Source organism: Pungitius pungitius, chromosome 13 (genome assembly GCF_949316345.1).
Source record: "Pungitius pungitius chromosome 13, fPunPun2.1, whole genome shotgun sequence".
In the NCBI taxonomy this organism is placed as follows: Eukaryota; Metazoa; Chordata; class Actinopteri; order Perciformes; family Gasterosteidae; genus Pungitius; species Pungitius pungitius.
In genome coordinates, this window is record NC_084912.1 from 19,591,509 (window position 1) to 19,608,982 (window position 17,474).

General features: G+C 39.9%; 1 long non-coding RNA gene across 1 annotated transcript; it reads right to left on the bottom strand.

The window, feature by feature from the left end:
* Window positions 1-12,067: 12,067 nt before the first annotated feature.
* Window positions 12,068-16,652, bottom strand: LOC119213906 (uncharacterized). The gene is made up of 5 exons (XR_005119917.2): window positions 16,388-16,652; window positions 15,194-15,222; window positions 14,651-14,685; window positions 14,360-14,414; window positions 12,068-12,846 (listed from the first exon to the last, which is right to left on the bottom strand). It is a non-coding gene; the product is annotated as an uncharacterized LOC119213906 (long non-coding RNA).
* Window positions 16,653-17,474: the final 822 nt, after the last annotated feature.

A 17,474-nucleotide genomic window follows, 5' to 3' on the forward strand; every position in this document is an offset into this window, starting at 1 on the left:
GTATCTGCAGCTCAATCCCCGAAGGAACAACGTCACGCCACTCCCCGTAACTTTTGACGTGCTTATTAACCTACGGACCTTCTTGCGGTCCGCGAAAAGGTTATTAATAGTATCACTCGCGTAAGAAAATAAACTCACGTGCCTGCAGCTTAATGACAACACCGAATGAACAACGTCACACCCACGGTTTAAGTCTCCAGCGGGGAGTAGCCTTGTTAGCAGTATAGCTAGCTAGCACTCTAGTACTTATGGCTCTCACATGTCTGAAATATCTTACGGTCCAGCCTCCACATTACTTACGGTCTGCTCATCCCGGGTCTCCGTCCCAACTCACGACACGCACGTCCATACGTACCGTTATCTAACCACGGTTAAACCTGCACGTCCATACGTACCGTTATCTAACCACGGTTAAACCTGCACGTCCCTGAGCTACGTCTTTATGGCCATAGATCAACAGCTGGTCGCTAATTAGCTCACGGCGAAGAGAGTGAAGAGATTTAGACAAAATCCACACCTCAAACAAATGCTTCCTGGAGCAAAACTATATGGGGTAGCCAAAAAATAATGACATTTTGAGAGACCCAAGACCCTACCAAACGCATGAGTGTAGTTTTTATGTCTCTATGTGTTTTAAAACTGCTCAAACAGCCGTTTACAAAAAGTGTACTGGCTGTGTTTTTTTTTTTAAATGTCGCCAGATTTGTATGGAAGCTTATGGGGCTCGGGGCAGACTTTGTCTCACAATCAGGCTCCTCACGCAAAAAGTAAATAACTCTGAGATTCCAAACTTATACGAGTCCAACCAGCACAAGCACGGCTAATGTTTTCTTTTTAAATGAAGGCCGAAAAGTGAATATTGTGGCCGTAAAGATAAAAGTGCCTCTTTTTTTTTTACTGAATCCTGACACGGCGCTCACTCTAAATCGCGGGACAATCCGGAAAACTCCACTCTAAATTCGAAAGAAACCCCAAAACTACTGAAACATAATTAGTGATTATGAAAAAACTATAATAGATATCAACAAGCTGTTTTTTTAATGAAATTGTTAAGACTTGTGTCAACATTTTAAAGTTTAAATGGTGTCTCTAGCTGAAAGATTGGAAAAGCTGAAAAAGTTGAAAGTTAAACAAGTTTTGAGAGGATTTGAAAATTTAATCCATTGGAAACCATGTTAAAAAGTTTGATGTTTTTAATTTATATTAATTCAATTATAAGAGCTAAAAAGCTGAAAAGTCATAGCACACCTCTCCTGAAGGAGCTGAACATTTTAATATTTGAATGGTCTTAATAGCTGAAAGTGTGAAGGAGTTGAAAGGTGCGGCGGAAGAAATAGAATAATAAAAACTAGAAAATGCATTTCCTGCTGAAAATGCGTTGGAATGCAAAAAGCTGAAATTAATTTCAAAAAGTTGCTTAAAGTACAGAAATGAAACAAGCTGAAATTATTCTAAACATTGCTGAAAGAATAGAAAAAGCTGAAATACATTTAAAAATGGCTGAAAATACAGAAATGAGAAAAGCTGAAATGAACTTGAAAGAATTGCAAAAAAAATGAAATGGGAGAAGCTTCTATGAATTTGAAATCACAGAAATAATAAAAGCTGAAATTAATTTCAAAAAGTTGCTTAAAATGCAACATGCTGAAATTATTCTAAACATTGCTGAAATAGAAAAGGCTGAAATACATTTAAAAATTGCTAAAAATACAGAAATGAGAAAAGCTGAAATGAACTTGAAAGAATTGCAAAAAAAAAACAGAAATGGGAGAAGCTTCTATGAATTTGAAAACACAAAAATAATAAAAGCTGAGAATTAAAAAATACATTTTTTGTAGTAATATAAGGTTTAGTACTATAGTTGTACTAGTGGTACTAGCAGCAGTAGAAGAAGTAAGTACTAGTTTCACTAGTATTTGAAAGCAATTGTGGTGTACCTATTGTTGAGGTACAGATAATCATTGAGGCTTTTATTTTGAAATAATGGAATTGGGTGGTTTGGGAGACAGAATGTTTGTTATTCAAAGCAAATGGACTTGGTAAAATAGATTTGTACAGCGCTCTAATAGTCTTCTGACCACTCAAAGCACCTTAACACTACATAACATCATTCACCCATTCACACACCAATGACAGGACCTACCATACACAGTGGTGCCTGCCCAACCAGTAACTAACACTCACACACACTGTAGTCACAGCTAGAGGAACAATGCTGGGATTAAGCGTCTTGCCCAAGGACACATTGACATGCAGGTTAGCCGGGCCTGGGATCAGACCGCCAACCCTCTGATTGGAGGACGCCCGCCCGCGCTCCCCACTCACCCACAGTCGCCCTAAGCTAATAAAACTAAAGTTATTAATTGATGGGCCTCATCAAACATTACAGTAAGAATTCCCTCCATTGGGGTTGAAATACTAGTAGTACAAGTAGTAGTAAAAGTCATTTTAGTAATAATACCAGTTGAAATACTAGAAGTACTAGTAATATTAGTAGTGGTTGTAGTACTATTTGAAAGAGCAATACGTATTCAACAAAACAGCTTTATCCTAAGCTTCATGGCTAAATTACAGATAATCATTGCAGCTTTTATTTTGAAATGATGGTATTGGGGGAGTGGGTGGGGGGGGGGTTGAGAGACAGAATATATTAGAAGGCCTCATCAAACATTACAGTAAGAACTCCCTCCATGGGGGTTGCTTTGAAATGATGAGAGAAGGTGGAGAGAAGGAGGTCATGTCAGGCTGCACTAATCAGCTAATAAGGATCAGCTGTGAGTCACAGAAAGAGCCCCAGCTCGTTGTCGCTGCAACGGAGCAGCTGCGCTTAGCTCACAGACAGTTACTGAGAACCCACACCTCAAACAAATGCTTCCTGGAGCAAAACTATTTGGAGTAGCCAAAAAATAATGACATTTTGAGAGACACAAGACTCTACTGAACGTTTGAGTGTAGTTTTTATGTCTCTATGTGTTTTAAAACTGCTCTACCAGCAGTTTACAAAACATGGACCCTCTCTTGTCTTCCGACTTTGTCTGCACTCTAGCGCACACTGTAAATTCGAAAAGGACCCCAAAACTAGTCAAACATAATTAGTGATTATGAAAAAACTATAATAGATATCAACAAGCTGTTTTTTTAATGAAATTGTTAAGACTTGTGTCAACATTTTAAAGTTTAAATGGTGTCTCTAGCTGAAAGATTGGAAAAGCTGAAAAAGTTGAAAGTTGAACAAGTTTTGAGAGGATTTGAAAATTTAATCCATTGGAAACCATGTTAAAAAGTTTGATGTTTTTAATTTATATTAATTCAATTATAAGAGCTAAAAAGCTGAAAAGTCATAGCACACCTCTCCTGAAGGAGCTGAACATTTTAATATTTAAATGGTCTTAATAGCTGAAAGTGTGAAGGAGTTGAAAGGTGCGGCGGAAGAAATAGAATAATAAAAATAAGGCGGAATAAAGAAAAGAAGAACAATACTTGGAATGCTTGAAGCATTCCAACTAATAAGGCGGAATAAAGAAAAGAAGAACAATACTTGGAATGCTTGAAGCATTCCAACTAATTATAATGTTATAAAAGATGTAAAATGATTGTTATTAAAACTATTGCAATCATACAAATGAATACATGAATGAAAATATAATTAAAACAAAACATTAGGAATTGCAGATAAAATAAGAAGACAATACCTTATCTGTTGTGGAGAAACCTCAACACTGGCAGGGAGAACACGTGTCTCTGTGGTCCAGCAGTGAGGTGTCCACGAATGATGAACTGTTAAGATGGTACTTCAACATCTGCTCTGTGGTGGAATGATGTATTGGTCGGTATGAGCTGATCCAGAATCTCAGAGAAGTGAGGCAAAGACATGCAGGTGTATTCTTGTCCAGGAAGTCAAATATGTCCCAATGAGGTCTGACGGTAATGGGTCCTCGGTTGATTGAAAGTTAGTTGGTGCTGCAGTCTTTGGCATGTCTTAGATGCTCTGAGGTGAGGAAGGAGGTGAGGCCAAGACTGGAATTTATCTTCCAGTGTACACTTCCGTCCATCAGAAAAGGAAACTCAACACTACGGAAGACACAGAAGGACGTTGTCTACTGTCCATTACAAAGGAAACTTAACACTACATAGGGCACAGAAGGACGTCGTCTCCTGTCCATTACAAAGGAACCATAACTCTACAGAGGACACTAAAGGACGTCGTCTCCTGTCCATCACAAAGGAAACATAACTCTACAGAGGGCACAGAAGGACATTGTCTCCTGTCCATCACAAAGGAAACTTAACATTACAGAGGACACAGAAGGACATTGTCTCCTGTCCATTACAAAGGAAACTTAACACTACAGAGGGCACAGAAGGACATTGTCTCATGTCCATCACAAAGGAAACTTAACACTACAGAGGACACAGAAGGACATTGTCTCATGTCCATTACAAAGGAAACTTAACATTACACAGAACACAGGATACATAAAATGAAATTAATGGGGATAGAAGTGTGGGGATTCAGCTGGTAGGTACATCAGAAAGTATGTGTTACATCTAGAACACATACTTTCTGATGTGCGTCTGCTACACTAAATGTCAGCAGCTGTGTACAATGCCGTGTACAGCATTTGACATTGTATTGTACAGCTGCTGAAAGAGTTTTGACCTGTGCATTTATCAACCCTGATCCAAACCCACCCTGATAAATGCACAGGCCAAAATGTGTTGATATAGATGAAAACAACATGGTTACCTGGAAAACTATATGACCCATAATGTTATCCAACACTGTGAAAACTTAAAATTACTCCATTCTACTAACTAATTAACATGCAACCACATATTCTGACCAGATGATTAAGTTTTCTTTACATCAACAGTTACATAAACCCAGACTAATGACAATGTGTTGTTGTTTTTTTAATCCATGATTCTCAGTGGATTTTGGTCTTACCTGACAATTTTAAGACCTGTTGGAGGAATGTGGACAGAAAACATGATTGTGACAAGGGAAAATCTTTTTACTGTACAAGAATAAAGGCCCTGCTGTGGCTGAGAAGATGAAAATAGCTGCACAGAGGATGCCCCTCTTCTGAATAATTGTGGACAATAGTATTAAATCAATGTATATAATTATTAGTTTCAATTAAATCACATTACATTACTTTTTTCTTTAAAACTCAGCTGATACCTTCATGGACCATTAGAGGACATGACACAATAGACAGGGTTGTGATAACTGTAATAAGTTCTCATCACACCAGAGTGGAGACAGTGTTGTGGTTGCGAGATGAAAATGAGGTCCAGCAGTGTGTTCTTATCGGTGGTTGCATTAGTGATGACTTGTGCATATCCTCTGGACTCGAGGAGCTCAAGGATTGGCTTACCAGTGTTGGAGAAGAGATTCTCATTGAAATCCCCACAGACAATGATGGGCTGACAGTCCATGATCTCCAATGAGTCCAGAAGGTTCCCCAGGTTGGACAGGATCGATCTTACACTGTAGTCTGGAGGTCTGTACACAGCTGCAATCAGGGCACTCGCTGGGGCTTCTACCTTCAGAGCCATAAACTCAAGATCGGTTACATTATTTACGTACTGTTTCTCACGCACTTGAATGTGGCTTTTCACATAAACAGCCACTCCACCACCACCTCTGTTGGCTATTTGTGGAACATTTGTGTAGGACAGGTGTCTGTTGCGTTTGAACATGTTGTAGCCCTCTAAATGAAGATTCTCTGCAACAAAGGAGCCTTGAAGGTGAGTTTCTGTGAGACACAAAATATCTGCAAGACACAGTTCATGATGGCTCCTGATGTCATTGATGTGAGATGGCAAACCTTCAGTGTTATGGTGAACAATGGTCAGAGTGTCTCGTCTGCTCAATGTCTGTATCATACAAAGAAGAGGCAACATGTCGTCCAAGTTGACTTGTCTCATGGTCTCGAGTGCTCCAGTGATTTCTGGATTGGCATAGATTTTACTCTCATCCAAATCCAGCATGTGCAGTCCACTGAGAGAGGTCACTCTACTGATAGCTACATAAGCCATGCCAGGTTCAAAAATATGTTTCAGTGACACTACAGCTGATGTCCTTGTCATACCCTGAACCTTGTGTATGGTACAGGCAAAGGCAAGTCTAACAGGAAATTGTCTGCGTACCACTCCTTTCTGTTTCAGATTATCCTCTGCTCTCTCTATGTACACCACATCATCAGGGCCGCCTGGTGCTCTATTACGGTAATTCCTTCCAGCAGTTAGATCATCCATCTTGAGCCCGAGCATAGTGACATGTGCAACACCACTCTGTTCTGAGGTTATCACCCTGACTAGTGTTCTGATACATCTGTCGTAGCAGTGTGGGGTCAAAGGCAGGAGGCTCTCTGATGGCTCGAGCTTCTGTTGCTGCATCAGCCTGATTACTGTATTCTGGAACATTTTCTTGAACACTTTCATGATCTGGCTCTCTTGCCTCCAGTTCTTCGATACATTCCAACCTGTCCACTTCACATTCTGGAGCAAGATTGCACCATTCATCAATCAGTCATCTGTTCTGTTCAAATTCTTCGACTGCATTCTCAATCTCCTCACTGTTTTTTTCATACTTGTCTTTGTTTCGTTTCACAATGTGTTGGACATACTCAGCATAGTCAGAACCTGGTAGTTGGACGCAACCATTTTTATAGAAGGACTCGTATGTGGGTAAATGCGGCCTTTTCAGTTCCAAGTCTGATCGGTGAGGAATGTACAGTTTCAGTAATGTGCCAAAAAACTTCTCTGGATATTTTTCCTGAGAGCAGCGGTAAAATCTGATGATAGCAGGCTTATCATTTTTACGGTTTTGCACAAATCCCATCTCATTGAGGAGGGGCAACACATCTTTTCCTTTTTTCTGCTGGCCATAGACAATTCTGCAATTAGCTGCAAAATCAGCCAAACACATCTGCTCAAAATCTGGTGTTTCTGGTCTGGCTTTGTATTTGTCAGTCAAAGATGTCATCCACACATTTACACTTTCTAATGTTGTGTTCTCCAGGTAAGACATGGGGCGACTCATTTTCAGTGCGTTGTCATCTGTAGGTACGAATATGACACCACGTGAACACTTCTTCATGTTTATTCCACATGCTCGAGTCACACACTCCTGGGCACTGACCTCTCTCTTTTTAGAGTATGCCTGCATGATTTCCCTCATTTCATCACATTCATTGACGTGGTCTCTGGTGGAGTTTTCAATGACTGTTTTGAGGTATTCAGAAAGTCCAGATTCCTTTTTGGTGATGTAGCTGGTGAGATACATGATGCACAAATATGCATTGAGAATATAACTGACATCAATATTGGCATCCCAGGCTTCAAGTAGATGTGGATTATATCCATTTACCCAGCAGTCTTTTGGCTCACGTTTCAAGATCACCGCACTGGATTTGTTAATCACATTGAGGCATCCTTCATACTCTTGGAGTGTTAAGTTGCATTTAGCGAGGAGCTGCTGCAAACTGAGTGAGGCAGTTTCAGGTTCATTCAGCAACAAGTTCAGTGGTTGGAGCTTGGACTTTGCTATTTGCAGTTGCAGTGGAGCAACGCCCTCACCAGGTCTCGATATCATTGTCTTACTGGAAGGTGGTTTAGGAAAACCAAATCTGCAACCCGAGCTGGGACTTCTGAAACATGTCCGTGAGTGTTTTTTTGCTGTGAATTTGCACCTCTGTGACCTTCTTGTGTAGTTCAGGGTGTGTGCGTGGATCAGGTAGCTGAGCTGTGATGTATTTGGAAACAATAGCTGACACAGTCTGATCATCATCCTCCTCAAACACAGGTGCACCTTCTACCCATATGAGACAGTGAATGTGTGGGCTTCCTCTGTGCTGAAACTCAACTCGGTAAAAGTAGTCAACAACTTTGCCAAGAGGCTGTGCAGGAGATAAGAGCAGATCTCTGAATAAGGCCTCAACACGCTTATCAAACATGCGCATTGTTGTCACTGGATTGCTTCTCAGAATGTCACACTTTGCTGACCAGTCAAGCCCTTCAAAATTCACCTCCTCACCTCTCTGTCTTTTTATTGCTTCAATCACTTCAGGCCAACGCATCTCAGCGGCAGAAAATGTACAAAAGAATGTGGGAGTTCCCAACTGTCTGATCATGGCAAAAAGGTCTCGTGTGGTTTTCTCCCAGTAGGCTGGTGTTCCTCTCAGCGGCTGCATGAATCTGACTGCATCTTTGTTCTTCACCAATTTCTCTACCTCTCGTTTATTCTGCAGCATACCAGAAGTTATATTTCGTCCATCTCGAGTCATTGGCTTTCCTTTTCTCAACTGTATTGTCATGCTGGATGTGGCCAAGTGTATTTCAGTCACAAACTGAGCAAAGAACAAATAGTTTGTGTCTCTGGCAAAACGATCATCAACACAGAAAAGCCTCGCTTTGAAATAACTGCTGGGTGTTACTTTCATACGTCTCCCTTCATCCAGTGTGTTTTGACCTGTAGGGAACTGCACAGGGAAAGCCATCGCCTCAAGTTTAGGAGTTTTGAAGAAACCAACAGGACTGTTACTTTCTGCAGGGGCAACCGAGTAGATTCCTTCACTGAAACATAAAATCTCCTCTGAAACATCACATGGCATGGAAGACATGATTCTAGAGCAAAACCACCATTAGGCATGTCACCTTCCTGTTCTTCATCATCTCTTTGCTCCTCTGGTTGTTCACCATCACAGGACAACATGTCCACATCCTGCTCTCCATCAAGCTCAGTTTCCGTATCACACAGTGCACTTTTCTCACACATGTCAATTTCCTTTAAATCAGCATCATCATAGTCGTTCTCATCCATAGAGGCATTCTCATCATCATCTTCATCAAGAAGTGTTGGGTCACAAAGCTCAGCCTCATCTCTAATAGTGATGTCCTGATATTGTGGATGAATGTGTTTGAGTTTATGCAGCGCCTGCACTAGTTTAGACCAGGTGACCGTCTGGAACAGCTGATGACCTGTAACACAATCGTCTCTTCAGCTTTACTCTCATCACTTGAGACTCACTTCTCAGTCTGGGTAACGCTTCCACTGTTTCCTGCACCTCAGACGGGACACAAACCACGTTGCCATGTATCGCTCTCTGTCGTCCTTTGGGAAGAGGAATGATCTTTGCAAACGCTATGTACTTGGCTATGAGATGTCTCTCCAATATGTTGAGGTCACACAGTTCAGGTGGAATGTCAGCGAGCTCCAAGTTGTTGGCTACAGCGAGTGTTGGCATGACTCCATCTTTAAGATGATTGTGGCAGGTGTGACAGATCCACTCTTCCTTTCTCTCATTAGGCACATTGCACTGTTGTTCATCGCTGTACTCATCATCACACACATGGACGTACTTTCCTGTCAGGCATGATGCAACCACATCTGGATTTTTTACATAGTTTAACCTCTTACAGGGTCTTACTTGGTTTGGAAATGATGCTTTGTGACAGACGGTGCAAACATAAGTGGGACCGGCCTTTATTTGTGACCTGAAAACAGATATGGCCTCTTTGATCAAACTGTTGTCAATTTCTACTGTTGGTTTATTTATCCCTCTGTATTTCCTTTTTACTTTCATGGCACATTTCATGTTCTGCATGCTCCGATATGAAGGATTGTTTTTATATTTGTCTTTCATTCGTTGTTTCATTAGTTGTTTGTGTTGTTTGTCTGAATGCCTGGTCATGGGCATAACGCTGAATAATATGAGATCTCTTCCTTTCTCTAAAATCAATGCTATCTTTATAAAAAGCAGTGAAGTACAGTTTTTTTTCTTTTCTAAACTCAGCATTGTCTCGGTAGCGATCTGTAAAGTGCTGTTTTTGTTTCTCTCTAAATTCTGGATTATTTCTGTAACGAGAGACGAAGATTTGTTTTCGTTTCTCTCTAAATTGAGGATTATTTCTGTAACGAGAGACAAAGATTTGTTTTTGTTTCTCTCTAAATTGAGGATTATTTCTGTAACGAGAGACAAAGATTTGTTTTTGTTTCTCTCTAAATTGAGGATTATTTCTGTAACGAGAGACAAAGATTTGTTTTTGTTTCTCTCTAAATTGAGGATTATTTCTGTAACGAGAGACCAGATCTAAATTCAGGATTATTTCTGTAATGAGAGACAAAGATTTGTTTTTTTTCTGTCTAAAATCAGCATTTTCTCTGTACCTCTTTGATATGTACTCTTTCCGTTTTTGTTTGAAGTCAACGTTTTCTCTTATATTTTTTTTTTTCTTTTGTCTAAATTCCGGATTGTTCTGGTATTGCCTTTTTGCATGAGATATTTTTTCTGCTTTATATGCTTTATTTGAAGCGTACTTTTCCCTTTCTTTTCTTTTCTTGATCTCTTTTGTTTGTTGAGTTTTCTCTGAGATTATTAGTCTGCTCTTCATTTTTCTCCTTTTGTTTTTATTACACTTTGTCAGTTTACATGAGATCCCCTTTAATAGAATATCAGATAAATCACTGGCAACAGTATTTTCTACTGAACAAGAAATATTTGGTTCATTGAGAGAAGCATCATGTGATTTAAGGAAAGTGGATTGACTTGACAGTTGTGGTTCATTCGGGGCATCAGGGAATATGACCTCTTGTTTTCTCACCAATGATGTAAAGATGACGTCACTGGACTCTGCTGTCAATATGTTGTCAGAGAGATCACTGAGAACAGGGTTTATCACTTGAGCAGTTGGTTCTGATTCATTGTGAGAATCATGTGTTGTGATGAAGACCTCTGGTTGTTTTACAGCTGGAGTGTGAGGAGTCATTTCCGGTGAAATGGTCTGATCAGTGGCTGTGTTTCTCTTATGAGGTGAGTTTGATTCATCCACAGGGACAGCTGTAGGTCTGCAGTCTGTGTTTGGGAGACCATTGTTCAGGTTGACTGTGTTCATGTCGTAGAACTCCACAGGCTTCAACTCATAGGTACATGAGGACTGTGTTTCCATCATTCTGTGGGACTTCTTGAGCCTGTCAATCATGTCACTGAGACGTGAGAATGTCACCATGACAGCAGTACCGGGTGTGCGTGAACCGGCTGGTAGGGGCAAACCTCTGGCTGTTCTGGAGTGTGGGTCAAAGAAACCATATCTGCCTGACTTGGTTCTGAACACTGCGATACACAAGAGTCTCATTAACAGCAGAGCGTACTTCACATCTGATAACAAGCAGCTGAGTCCTGACTCCAGGTCCAGGAAGCTATCCACAGCTCCAGGTAAAGGTTCTCCTAATGTGCCGTACCTTGAAAGCTGAGTCATGTCGGCATAGTGTGTAGCGCTGCGTGCAGGAACTTCATCAGTGAGCTCATCGATGGTCAGATAGATGTGATTAGTGACTCGTTTCCTGGTCTCTCTATACATCGTGTTACCTTTATTCAAAACATGGTCCAGGTCTGCTCTTGTGATTTTTTCATTCTCATGAAGGAATGCAAGAAAGGTCAGTGAGTTACAGGTGCACTGCCGATTTCTGGATCTGCCGTATCTGATGGAAGCCTGGCTGTGGGATGCACACACATGTTGTTCAGAAGGCTGATCTCCAGGGTCTACACAGTCTGCATTAGAAGGTCCTGCTGAACATGGATTATCACAGTTTGTTCCTCTTTCTCCAGCAGCTGATACCTGTGGTTCACATGACTCATCACTTTGACCTGTAAGGTTTACCTGCTTGACATTAGAAGGTCCTGCTACACATGGATCATCACTGTGCTTTCCTTTCTTTACAACATCTGCATAAGATAGAGGTGGTGCACATGAAGCATCAGGCTGACCTTCCTGTTCCACACGTTTACACTCTACAGACATCTTTACCTCCGCACTTCTTTTAGGACCAACACATTCTGCTCCTTCAGTAGTTGTTGCACAGTGAGTGTCATTGGAGCGCTGCCAGCGCAAGCTCTGAGCTTCCGACCTCTTACTTTTCCTTGGCATTGTTGTTGTTTCGAAAACCACAAATGTTGTTGTACAAAAACAGATAAAAAGATACAACAAAATAAGAATACTATATTATACTAGTTTATATTCAAAACCATAAACAGTGGTTGTAAGAGAGTGATGACAGATGAATGCGCCTGAAGAACGTTGGGTCTGTAGACAGGAAACAGGAACTCCAAATAAATCTGATTTCTCCTTATAGATGCTTGTATTTTATTTTAGTATGAACCGTTAAACAACAAAACACTTTAAATAATGTTTGTGTATATAAAAAATATAATTCTGACAAAGTGTACAAATATCCTGTAACTGTTGTTTACAGATTGAAACAAATTCAACAGAAACAAATTCGAACTAAAAAAGTCTCAGTTTATTCCAAAAGCTTTGCCCAATTTGTAAATAGTACTAGTATTGTAACCTGAGGTTGTTGTAACCAAGGGTAACCAACGTTATGTGGTTCAGCAAAGGTAGATCAGGTACTTGTAACCTGAGGTTGTTGTAATCAAGGGTAACCAACGTTATGTGGTTCAGTAAAGGTAGATCAGGTACTTGTAACCTGAGGTTGTTGTAATCAAGGATAACCAACGTTATGTGGTTCAGTAAAGGTAGATCAGGTACTTGTAACCTGAGGTTGTTGTAATCAAGGGTAACCAACGTTATGTGGTTCAGTAAAGGTAGATCAGGTGCTTGTAACCTGAGGTGGGATAGAAGGGGGATAGAAAGATAGAATTGTTGATATCAAAGACAGAGCAGTAGATGTGACAGGATAGATAGAGGTTCCAATATTGAGACAGAGCAGTAGATGTGACAGGATAGATAGAGGTTCCAATATTGAGACAGAGTGGATAGAAGGTATAGGATAGACAGAGTGCCAATATGATAGAGGAGAGACGCTGGCCAGCAAGGCACCTGTAAGACACAATAAAACATGCATTAGACAGCAGGTCAAACAACAAACGGAGTAACCTCTACCGTAAGCTAAACGATCATTGAAGGTTTTTACTTAAATGATCAGATCATACACGCATGTAATATTATTTAAATGTTGTTCTTAAATGCATCTATTAATTAGGCTGGATTAGACGACTCATGGCCGAACGACTGCTTCTCACATCAGTAGTTTGCACACAGTGTTGTTGTTACTGCTGCCAGTGTAGCCGGCGCCGTCCGAGCCTCGCCGACTACTGCGTTGTGTTCAGGTGCTCTGCAAAAATCAAATAAAACCATGGACGTGACTCTTCGCCATTTAATCAGTGACCTCCCCTCAGTCAACGGTGAGCGGACTGACCGTTTACAACATTCATTCAAAAGCATAAAATAAAATACGATGAATAGTGGTGAACAATGAATAGAATGAATGTTTGCACCAAACTGTACATCTAACGTATTCAGACATAGACTATAAAATAAAATAAAAGTACATACCTGCAAAAATCAAATAAAACCATGGACGTGACTCTTCGCCATTTAATCAGTGACCTATACAAAAAAAAGAAACACTGAAACATATAGGCTACCCGCATGGAGACAAAATGGCGACGGCTAACGACACACGCACATATAAAGCAAGGTGGTTAGCTAGCCGTTTCAACGTTCCATTTTCCACCTCAAACATACATTAAATGAACACAAAACCACTCGTCCCATATCCCCTTAACATATTATACATGAAGAAATTAGCAAGCGTACGTAAACAGACAGTGAAATACATTAGTTTGATTTTGATGCTCACGTCACATGCGGTACGTACCTCCCCTCAGTCAACGGTGAGCGGACTGACGAGGGTGCGCACAGCCGGTCAACCAATACACTCTGCCCACAGAGGGCGCTGTTAAACAATATAACTTGTACCACAACTAATTATATACATTACAGAAGAAGGATTTTGGAGAAATAAAACAGTAACTTGAACCAAACACAATTGAGAACAAAAATAACAAAAGAAGGTTTTCATATTTACTAAGAACCGTTACACCAGCACTTTCAAATTGTTCCACCTCTTATAATTACGATATTGTTTAATTATAATATTTTTTGTAGATTTATATTAATATTGAACTAACGTCTTAAGAAGCATGTGCTTCTTAATAAACAGTAAAAAAGAATCTGCAATTAAAAGCCGGTACTTTTATTCAAAGTTATTTCATTTTCCTACACTATTCTGCAAATATTTCAGAAAAAAAGTGTGTTTTAACAAAATATGGGATTCTGTTGACAAAAATATGTTAGCAGGATTTTATTATTATATTAAGAGCTGAGTTGAATACTTGTTTCCTGCCTGTGAAATGTCTCCAGATATAGACATCAAAACAGTAAGAGTCAATTGGTGTTATTTTCACAGTCCATGTGAACACACTGCTTCTACAGTCACGGTCATCAGTGTTTCACTTTAATATGTGTTTTCACTCATGTGGGAACTTACTGTCAAAACACCAAGGAGTCACCAAGACGTCCTAGGAGGAAACAACAGGTCACTTCTGAGTTGGGGGGAGATAAATTAATTATGTTTAATTTCTTCTCTGAAACCGTCACATTTCATTCTACTGTAGAACACATTCTTGTCATGATTGGGTTATATATTGTTTAGAACGCAAGACAGGGATGTAATTCCTGTAGAGACAAAATATTATGGTGGAAGGCATTTTAAACTGTAAACCAATATAACATCAGTTGAGCTGCAGCAAAATCATAATGAATCAGTGTGAACTCACACCTCAGAGTCAGCAATAAGTCACTAGCAGTGATGGTCTGCAGTTAAACACAGAAAGGAGGGGTCCAGGTGGGTGAGGCATGAAGAGAAAAAAAACATATGTTACACTTTAGAAAACCAACTCATTGCACATTTGAAATAAACGTTCTTTCAGGTGGACTCTTCGTGTCCTTATTTATAACCAATGTCACATTCAAAAGCAGTGTGGTAATACTGACTGTGTTGCCAACAAGACTAAATTGTTTGCCTATGAACGCTGTTAAGGGACTTTAAGATGCAAATCTATAGCACTATGGTACAAAGCATTCAAAATGTTGCTATTAATTGATGAATTAAGTATGAAGTTAAGTATGAAGTTAAATTCCGAACTGATTCCAGGTGCAATATGCACTATTTTCTGATTGCTTTGCTTCTCTATGAGAGTAAACGGAATCTCTCTAATTTGTGGGCAAAACACAAGGACATAATTCTGGGAGACATTTTCACAATGTTCTAAGATTTTAAAGGCCTAAACAGTTATTTCAGGTACAATATTAGTATACTTACCAACCACAGAGAATATGATGTTCTGTTGTCTACGAGAGGAAACAATAGGACAAACTGACGGTAAGTTTAACGTTGCAGCCTTCAAAAAAAGTAATTACAGAAGTAGATTACTGCAGTTAAATACTGTGTTCAATAGTACATGTGTGTCACATCTGGTTAAAATTAACTCAAGAGACACTAGCAAGATACAATAAATCCTGAAAACATATTTAACACTATTCTTTCTCTCTAACTGTAGATAAAACACACACACGCCTTAGACAAGCAGCAACAGTACTTATGACACAAATGAGCTTATTCCCACTGAAGTCAATGGTTAGCAACAGCTAGCGCCTGGCAGGCTACCACAGCAAATTATATTAATGTTAATGGGTTTATTTATTTTTGCATTTTTACATTACAGCCTGATTTAAGTTGAGTTAATGGAAACAATGATTTGGTTTTAGAGGTTTTATAAATGAATTGGAATTGGTTGGTTGCTCATTTATAATTCCGAAATGAATGGAATAGTCTAATATTCTGTACGAAATATACGACAACGGACTGTGTTACGACCACACCAGCCAACTCCTAGCTTTAAGACTTTATATTAGGTGGCTAACTTGTAACCTAGCTATCTAAGTAGTGAGCTATAAGACAAAGTAGTTTGACCGTCATAATTACTTTGTTAATTAACATTACTAAACCCAGCATAAACAGCGTTTCAAAAATGCATTGAAATTGGCTAACGTTAGCTACCTGTACAAAAGCCCCACAGCAATTGAGAGTTTCCTTTAACGGCATTATGCTGACGGAATTATCCTAACGGCATTATGCTAACGGATTTATCCTAACGGCATTATGCTAACGACTTTATGCTAACGTCAAAGCTTAACTAACACTAAGACATGATAACTGGCACATGTGTTAGCTAGCTAGTGGTCTAATTATCTGGTTAATCCCTTTATAACAGTTATAATCCCATTATACAACCAAAACACTTACAGAGAAAAGTCAGTGTTAGCTGTTATGCTAGTGTTAGTCACGGGTTCGTATTAGCTTATGCCATACGGGTGAGGGGGGTTTCAACTTTTATCTTTATGTTTATGTTCGGAATGAGTTACAAATGCATTATAATTCCGTTTTAAAACGCTAAAACTGTATGTAATCCATTGAAATAACGAGCCCCTAGCAGAGGTGTTCAATGTTACTTACCAGAGAAGACTTCAGGACAAATTAGCGGAGCTGCGATGTTGCGTTCAGGGGCAGTCAGAAATGGTGCTTTCAAACGCCAGATAAAAACATGAACCCTGTTTTACGCGTACAGTATGAACATAAAGCAATATCCAGAGTAGTAGACTTAATTGACTATATAGGTAAATTGACTTTCAAAACCCTCATGGCGACTTTTTGGCACAAGCGACACATCCGTGGGACCTTTTCTGGTTTTATTAGAGACTTTTGTGGTTTATATAATAAATAACACACGGAAACACATCAGACGTCCCTGTCCATCCCCGTTTATTATGAGGTGTGGAGTGAGTGGGTGCAAGTGAGAGGTTGGGGGACTGTGCCTGCGCTTCCCTATTGGGACTGGTGGTTCTAAGATGGGACACTCTGATGTGTCCCCACTTGGAGAACATCACTGACGGCAGCTTCTCTCCCTCCAAAGGCTCAGCGTAATCAGTGTTTCCCCCTGTAACGTGGGATGAGTTTAATTTAAAAAGTCTCTCTCTTAACTTTTTATTTTTATTTGTCGCAGAGGAAAGGCCTCTCTTGCTTTTGTTACTTTGCTCACCATTGACATTTTACCAAGATGGATTTATGAGTTAATATCAATTTATGCCAATATGCACCAAATATACCATATACCAAATTTTTGCCCTTTTTTACACCACCACAGGCTAAGAATTTACCTCGACGACCCTCCCCCTCCGCGGTGAATAGCCCCGCTGCGTCTCTTCAGCTGCTCAGGGAGGTCCGAGGAGGCAAGCAGAGAGCCTCGTCTATACCATTGACACTTTAACAAGATGGATTTGGGAGTTGTTTAAGCCGACGTGCACTAAATATTAAACGTGTTGCCCTTTTTTACGCCACCACAGGCTAAGATTGAACTTATCTCGCCGACTTCCACGGTGTGAAAAATCAACATTAACATTGTTTTGAAGTGCTCAGTTGACCACCCTGGCCTGCTCTTTTTTAAGAACCAGACACAGCTGGATTAATGATGGTTTAAATACGTTGTTTCATGGCCATTCTGGAATATTAAAATGGACACAAAGTTAGAATAAGTTAGGGAGTA